A 7,638-nucleotide genomic window follows, 5' to 3' on the forward strand; every position below is an offset into this window, starting at 1 on the left:
CGGTGGGTCATCATATGAAGAAAGATCAAATGTGATAACCCTTTCATTTAGAGAATCGAGGACTGAGAGGTGAACACATTGAAATGCACAGCATCATTACCGGTTGAACCAGGGATCCCAGTCTCTGAAAAAGGGGGTGGACTGTCCGGGACTGAGATGAGGGGAAATGTCTCCACTCCGAGGGTGGTGAATTTCTGTAATCCCCACCACAGAGGGCAGTGAGGACTCAGTGATCGTCCTCACATAAAATAGAGATGGGCAGATGTGTGGAGACTGAAGGGTTCGAGGAAATGAGGATCGGACAGAAACACATGGCTGAGATGGGAGAGCCGCCGTCATCTTGTTGATGGTTAGAGGGGCTGAATGGCCACCTCCTGCTGTTTCAATGTTCCTGTCAGTGAGGACAGAGAAATATGAATGGAAATTAGAAACATAGAAAAACTACAGCAGAATAGAGGCCCTTTTGCCCGTAATGCTGTGCCGAACATGTCCTTATTTTAGAAATCACCTGGGGCTACCCTCTATTTTTCTAAACTCCATGCCCAGGAGTCTCTTAAAAGACCCCATTGTATCCGTCTCCACCACCGTTGCTGGCAGCCCATTCCATGCACTCACCAGTCTGTGTGTAAAAAACTTACCCCTGACAATCTCCTCTGTACCTGCTCCCCAGCACCTTAAACCTGTGTCCTCTTGTGGCAGCCATTTCAGCACTCGGAAAAGCCTCTGACAATCTACAAGATCAATGCCTCTCATCATCTTGTACACCCCTATCAGGTCACCTCTCATCCTCCAGCTTAAACCTGTGTCCTCTTGAGACAGCCATTTCAGCCCTCGGAAAAGCCTCTGTCTCTCCACACGATCGATGCTTCTCATTTTATACACCTCTATCAGGTCACTTCTCATCCTCTGTCGCTCCAAGGTGAAAAGGCAGAGGTCACTCAACCTATTCCCATTAGGCATGCTGCCCAATCCAGGCAACATCCTTGCACCCTTTCTATGGTTTCCACATCCTTCCTGTAGTGAGGTGACCAGAACTGAGCACAGCACTCCAAGTGGGGTCTATTCAGGATCCTATAAACCTCCAACATTACCTTTTGGCTCCTAAATTCAATCCCACAGAAGGCCAATGCACTGTACGTCTTCTTTACCACAGAGTCAATGTGCATAGCAGCTTTGAGTGTCCTATGGACTCGGCGTCAAGATCCCTGTGATCCTCCACATTGCCAAGAGTCTTACCATTAATAGTATATTCTGCCATCATATTTGGCCTAACAAAATGAACTATCTCACATTTATTTGTGTTGAACTCCATTTACCACTTCTCAGCCCAGTTTTGCATCCTATCAATATCCTGCTGTAACCTCTGACAGTCCTCCACACTATCCACAACACCCCCAACCTTTGTGTTATCAGTAAATTTACTAACTCATCCCTCCACTTGCTCATCCAGATCATTTATAAAAATCCCGAAGATTTGGGGTCCCAGAACAGATCCCTGAGTCACACCACTGGTCATCAACCTCCATGCAGAATATGACCCATCTACAACCACTCTTTGTCTTCTGTGGGCAAGCTAGTTCTGAGTCCACAAAGCAATGTCCTGTTGGATCCCCTGCCTCCTTACTTTCTCAATAAGCCTTGCATGGGGTACCTTGTTAAAGATCATCTGAAAGTCTGAGCAACCAACATGCGCCGTCTCTGCTTTATCTATCTTGCCTGTTATTTCCTCAAAGTATTCCAAGAGATTTGTCAGACACGATTTCCTCTAAAGGAATCTTGCTGACCTTGTCCTGTATATAACTGCCATCATCATTCGTCCCCAATTACAGTGCCCAAAAATTTCACACTTAATACACTCAAACATATTCCTGACCACTGAGATCAGACTAACAGACCTATAATTTTCTTTCTTCTTCCTCCCGCTCTTCTTAATGAGTGGAGTGACATTTGCAACTTTCTGGTCTGCCAGAACTGTTCCAAAATCTAGTAATTCGTATAGATAATTACTCATTACTTTAAGAGAAAACTAAGGGGGAAATTATTTGTTCAGAGGCGGGGAGAGTGTGCAACGAGCTGCCAGAGCAAATGGTAGGGTTGATTTCAACCTTTAAGAGAAGTTTGCTTTGGTCCATGGATGAGAAGGATATGGAGGGCCATGGTCCAGTTGGAAGTTGTTGGAACTCGGCAGCTTTGGCACAGACTAGATTGGCCGAATGGCATTTTCCTGTGTTGTGGTGTTCTATGACTCTAATGCCTTCATAATCTCTTCAGCTACCTCTTTCTGAACCCTGGGGTGTTCACGTTCTGGTCCAGGAGTCTTATCTACCTTCAGGCCTTTCAGATTCCAAAACACCTTCTGTCCTTGGTAAAAGCATGTATCCTCACTTCTGCCCCAGATACTCCTGAATGTTAGGCATTTATGTATTAAATTTAATGATACAATTGACTTCAATCTGCAGGAGGATTGGGAAAGTCAGATTTGTGTGAGATTGCAAGAGAGGGAATGTATTGAGTGCTTATGAAATGGGTTTTTAGAGCAGCTGATGGTTGAGCCTACTCGGGGAACTGTTATCTTAGATTGGGTGTCGTGTAATGACCCAGATCTTATTAGGGAGGTTAATGTGAAGGAACCATTAGAAGGCAGTGATTATAATATGATTGAATTCCTACTGCAATTTGTGAGGGAGGAGCACATGCGTAGTATCGCAATGGAACAAAGGGAATTACACAGGCACGAGAGAGGTGATTCTCCAGGTGGATTGGAGAAGGATACTGGTGGGGATGACGCCAGAGCAGAAATGGCTGACATTTCTGGGAATAGTTCATAATGTACCGAACAGATATGTCCCGCAGAAGTAGTTCTCAAACAGCGGGGCTAGGCTACCGTGACTGACAAAGGAAGATAAGGACTGTAAAAAAAAGCCAAGGAAACTGCATATAAGGTAGAAAAAGTGATTCGGAAGTTAGATAATTGGGTAGCTTTTAAAATCCAACAACAAGCAACTAAACAAAAAGCTATTTGAAGGGGAAAGATGAAATATGAGAGCAAACTAGACAAAAATATAAACCATTATAAAATTGTGAAAGGGAGGTGAGAGTTTATATTGGGCCACTGGAAAATGATGCTCATGAGATAGAAATGGGGAAGAGATGGTAGATGAACTTGATAGGTACCTTACATCCATCTTCTCTGTGGAAGACTCCAGCAGTGTGCCAGAGATCCGTGAGTGTCAGGGAGCAGGAGTGAGTGCCATTGCTATTACAAAGGAAAACGTGCTAGGCAAACTCAGGTTCTTAAAGTGGAAAAGTCAACTGGACCAGATGGACTACATCCCAGAGTCCTGAGAGAGGTTGCTGAAGAGATAACAGATGCATTGGTCATGACCTGTCAAGAATCACTTGATCCTGGCATGGTCCCAGAGGACAGGAAGATTGCAAATGTCAATCCACTCTTTGAGAAGGGAGGAAGGCAAAAGAAAGCAAATTATAGTCCAGTTAGACTAACCTCTGGCTGGGAAAGTGTTGGAGTCTATTATAACAGATGAGGTTTTGGGGTACTAGGAGACTAATGATAAAATAAGTCAAAGCCAGCATAGCTTTTATACAGGGAAATCTTGCCAGACAAATCTGTTAAAGTTCTTTGAGGAAGTGATAAGCAGGATGGACAAATGAGAGACAGTGTATATCATTTACTTGGATGTTCAGAAGGCATCTGATAAGGTGTCACACATGAGACTGCTTAACAGGATAAAAATCAGAAGAAATACTGGCATGGATAGAGGAATGGCTGACAGCCAAGAGTGGGAATAAAAGGAGCCTTTTCTGTTTGGCTAGCAGTGACTAGTGGTCTTCAGGGGTCAGTATTCAGTCCGCTACTTTTCACATTGTTTGTCAATCATTTGGATAATGGAATTGATGGCTTTGTGGCAAGGTTTGCAGATGATACAGAGATAGGTGGAGGCGTCGGTAGTGCTGAGGAAGCAATGTGATTGCAGGAGGACACAGACAAATTTGAAGAACAGGCAAAAAGGTGGCAGATGAAATACAATATTGGATAATGCATTTTGGCAAAAAGAACAATAGTGAACTATTATCTGATTGGGGAGAAGGTTCAAACAACAGAAGTAAAGAAGGAAATAGGAGACGTCGGGCAAGACTCCCAGAAGGTTAATTTACAGGTGGAGTCTGTGGTAAAGAAGGCAAATGCAATGCTGGCATTTATTTAAAGTGAATTAGAACATATAAGCAAGGAGATAATGCTGGTACTTTACCAGACACTACTTAGGCTGCACTTAAGAGTATCTGGGACCCATATCTCAGAAAAGGTGTGTTGTCATTGGAGAGAGTCCAGAGGATGTTCAAGAAGATGATTCCAGGAATGAAGGGGTTAAAATATGAGGAGCATTTGCCAGCCTTGGGCCTGTACTCCTGCACTGACACATGTTTAATAAATGCAGATGATGGGGGGTAAATCTCACTGAAACCCACCGAATGTGGGAAGGTCTGGATAGGGTGGATGAGGAGAGCACTTTTTGTATGGTGGGGGTAGCTATAACAGAGGGCACAGCCTCGAAACTGAGGAGCCACCTTTTAGAGTAGTTAAGGAGGATTTTATTTAGTCAGAGAGCAGTGAATCTGTGGAATTCTCTGACACAGATGGCAGTGGGGGCCAAGTCTGTGGGTACATTTAAGGCAGAAGCTAGTAGTTTGCTGATCAGTCAGGGCATTACAGGAGATGTCGAGGAGACAGGTACATGGGGCTGAGTGAGGACCGGGATCAGACATGATAGAACAGCAGAGCAGACTCAATGGGGCTGAATGGCCTAATTCTGCTCCTATGTCTTATGGTCTTATAATGCTAGTGTCTTACACAGTGAAGATTGACACAGAATACTTATTACACTCAGCCGCTATTTCTTAACTATTACTGACTCAGCAGCATCATCTTCCAGCGGTACAATATCAACTCTTGCCTCTCTTTTACTCTTTATATATCTGAACAACTTGATATCATTGGCTCACTTACCTTCATTTTTCATCTTGTCTCTCCTGTGTTTTTTTTTCAGTTGTCTCCTGTTGGTTATGTAAAAGCTTTCCAATCCTCTAACTTCCCACCATTTTCTTGCTGTATTATATGACCCCGCTTTTGTTTTTATCAGAAACAGAAGAAAATCTGTGGATGCTGGGAATCCAAGCAACACATACACAAAATGCTGGAGGAACCTAGAAGGCCAGGCAGCATATATGGGACAGAGTAAACAGTCGATGTTTCGGGCCGAGACCCTTCACCAGGACTGGGGGATAAAAGCCGAGACCTCAGATGAAGAGTGTGGGGGTGACAGGGGTGGAAGAAGTGGAAGGTGATCGGTGAAGCTGGGAGAGGGGGAGTAGTGAAGGAAAAAACTTATGAGGATATAATTTCCTTAACGATTCTCGAAACATGATTGCTATTGCCTCCACATCTCTTCAGCCACCTCTTTCAGATCTCTGCCGTGTTCACCATCTGGTCCAGGTGATCTATTTACCTTCGGACCTTCTGTTTCCCAAGAACCTTCTCCTGACTAAAGTAACTTTACACATTCTGACCACTGACATCTGGGACTTCCATATTCCTGCCAGTATCTTCGACAGACAAGAGTGATGTACAATACTTATTCAGTTCACCTGCCATCACCTTGCACCCCCACCCCATTACTACCTCTCCAGCATCATTTTTCAGTGGTCCGATATCCACTTCCACCTCTCTTTTACACTATATCTACCCGAAGAAAAATTTGGTATCCTCTTTAATATTACTGGCTAACTCACCTATGTATTCCATCTTTTCCTTCTTAATTATTTTAGTTGCATTCTGTTTGTTTTTAAAAGCTTCCCAATCCTCTAACTTCTGAGTAATTTTTGCTCTATGCCCTCTCTTTGGTTTTTATGTTGTTTTTGATTTCCCTTATCAGCCACGGTTTTGTCACCTTACATTTGGAATACTACTTCCTCTTTGTGATGTGTCTTTTGCATGCCACTGTATAGATCCTGTGCCTTCCGAATTGCTTCCAGAAATTCCTCCCATTGCTGCTCTGTTTTCATCCCTGCCCACGTTCTTTTCAAATCTATTTTGACCATTTTTTCTCTCATGCCTCTGTAATTCTCTTTATTCCACATCGGACTTTAGCTTCTCCTTCTCTAATGTCAGGGTGAATTTGATCATATTAAGATCACTTCCCCTAAGGGTTCTTTGAACTTAAGTGACCTAATTAATTCCGCTTCATTAAAACACCCAATCCAGAATAGCTGATCCCCAAGTGGACTCAACCACCAACAGCTCTAAAAAAGCATCTTGTAGGCATTCTAGGAACTCCTGCTCTTGAGACCAACACCGTCCTAATTCTCCTAGTCACCTGCATGACAATCCCCCATGACTATTGTAACATTGCCCTTTTGGCACACATTTTCTATCTCCCACTGTAATTTGTGGCCCACATACTTACTACTGTTTGGAGGTCTCTATACAAGTCCCATCAGGGATTTTTTATTACATTTGCTGTTCCTTAATTCTACCCACAGATGCTGCACATTCCAACTCTATGCCACGTCTTTTCACAATTCTATTTAATATTTTACCAACAGATCCACACAACACCACTACCAGCTTGTTCTTGGCTTGTTCTTTCAAGAAGCATATAAGTATCTGGGAAACGAGAGGACCTGCAGATGCTAGAAATCTAGAGAACTACACACAAAGTGCTGGAGGACCTCAGCATGTCAGGCAGAATCTATGGATGGGAATTAACATTTCAGGCCAAGACCCTTCATTGGGACTCTTGATACCCACGTGTCTGGAATATCAACAAGCAAAGAAAATAGAAAGTAGTGTGAAATTGTGAAAACCTTTGACAAAATTTAGTTCAAGGCTTAAAAAAACCCTGCCAAACAGAGCTCAATAGTTAACAAATACAACAAAGGCAATAAACACTTTCATCAATACCGACATTAGCTTTTTTATATAAAAATATCTTTGTCCCATTTCAATCAGTAAAATTTACAAAGATAAATAAGAACTTTAGAAAAGTTTAGAAAAGTCTATTTACACTCAAACCCACTTAGATTAACACTACCTTGGATAGAAGGAGGAAGAGAAATAACACACGTGAAAAAAAAAATCACAACAGTCAATAGATAAAACCTTCCCCAACACACACATGTTCCTCGACCAGTGGAGCACCTCACCACAGGTATTGTTTGTGTCATCAGTCAGACAACCGAAAGATTTTCTCTGTCAATCAGTTTCCAAATGTTGCTACTCAGTCATTCGTTGCCATGCCCCGCTGCTGATTCCCTTCTCCTCGACATCTTCAGTCTGCAGGAAGTTCAAGGGAAACCTCTTCACCCACAGAGTGGTGACTGGAACCTATCCCACAGGGAGAGCGAGAGATGAACAACAGGGGAGGGTTTAAAAGGACTGTTGTGGAACTGAATCACTGGCAGGGTCCAGCCGGCCTGAGTTGACTCTCTACTGTACACTAAATGTGTTATAAATTCACTAAGTACCATAGAGAGTGTTTAAAATAGGACTGATTTATTGGTCTCTTATCCAGAATATTAAACTCCAGTCCCATTAAAGGTGAATGTGCAGCAGAAGAAACT

The sequence above is a fragment of the Mobula birostris genome, chromosome 13 (assembly GCF_030028105.1).
Source record: "Mobula birostris isolate sMobBir1 chromosome 13, sMobBir1.hap1, whole genome shotgun sequence".
Taxonomy (NCBI): Eukaryota; Metazoa; Chordata; class Chondrichthyes; order Myliobatiformes; family Myliobatidae; genus Mobula; species Mobula birostris.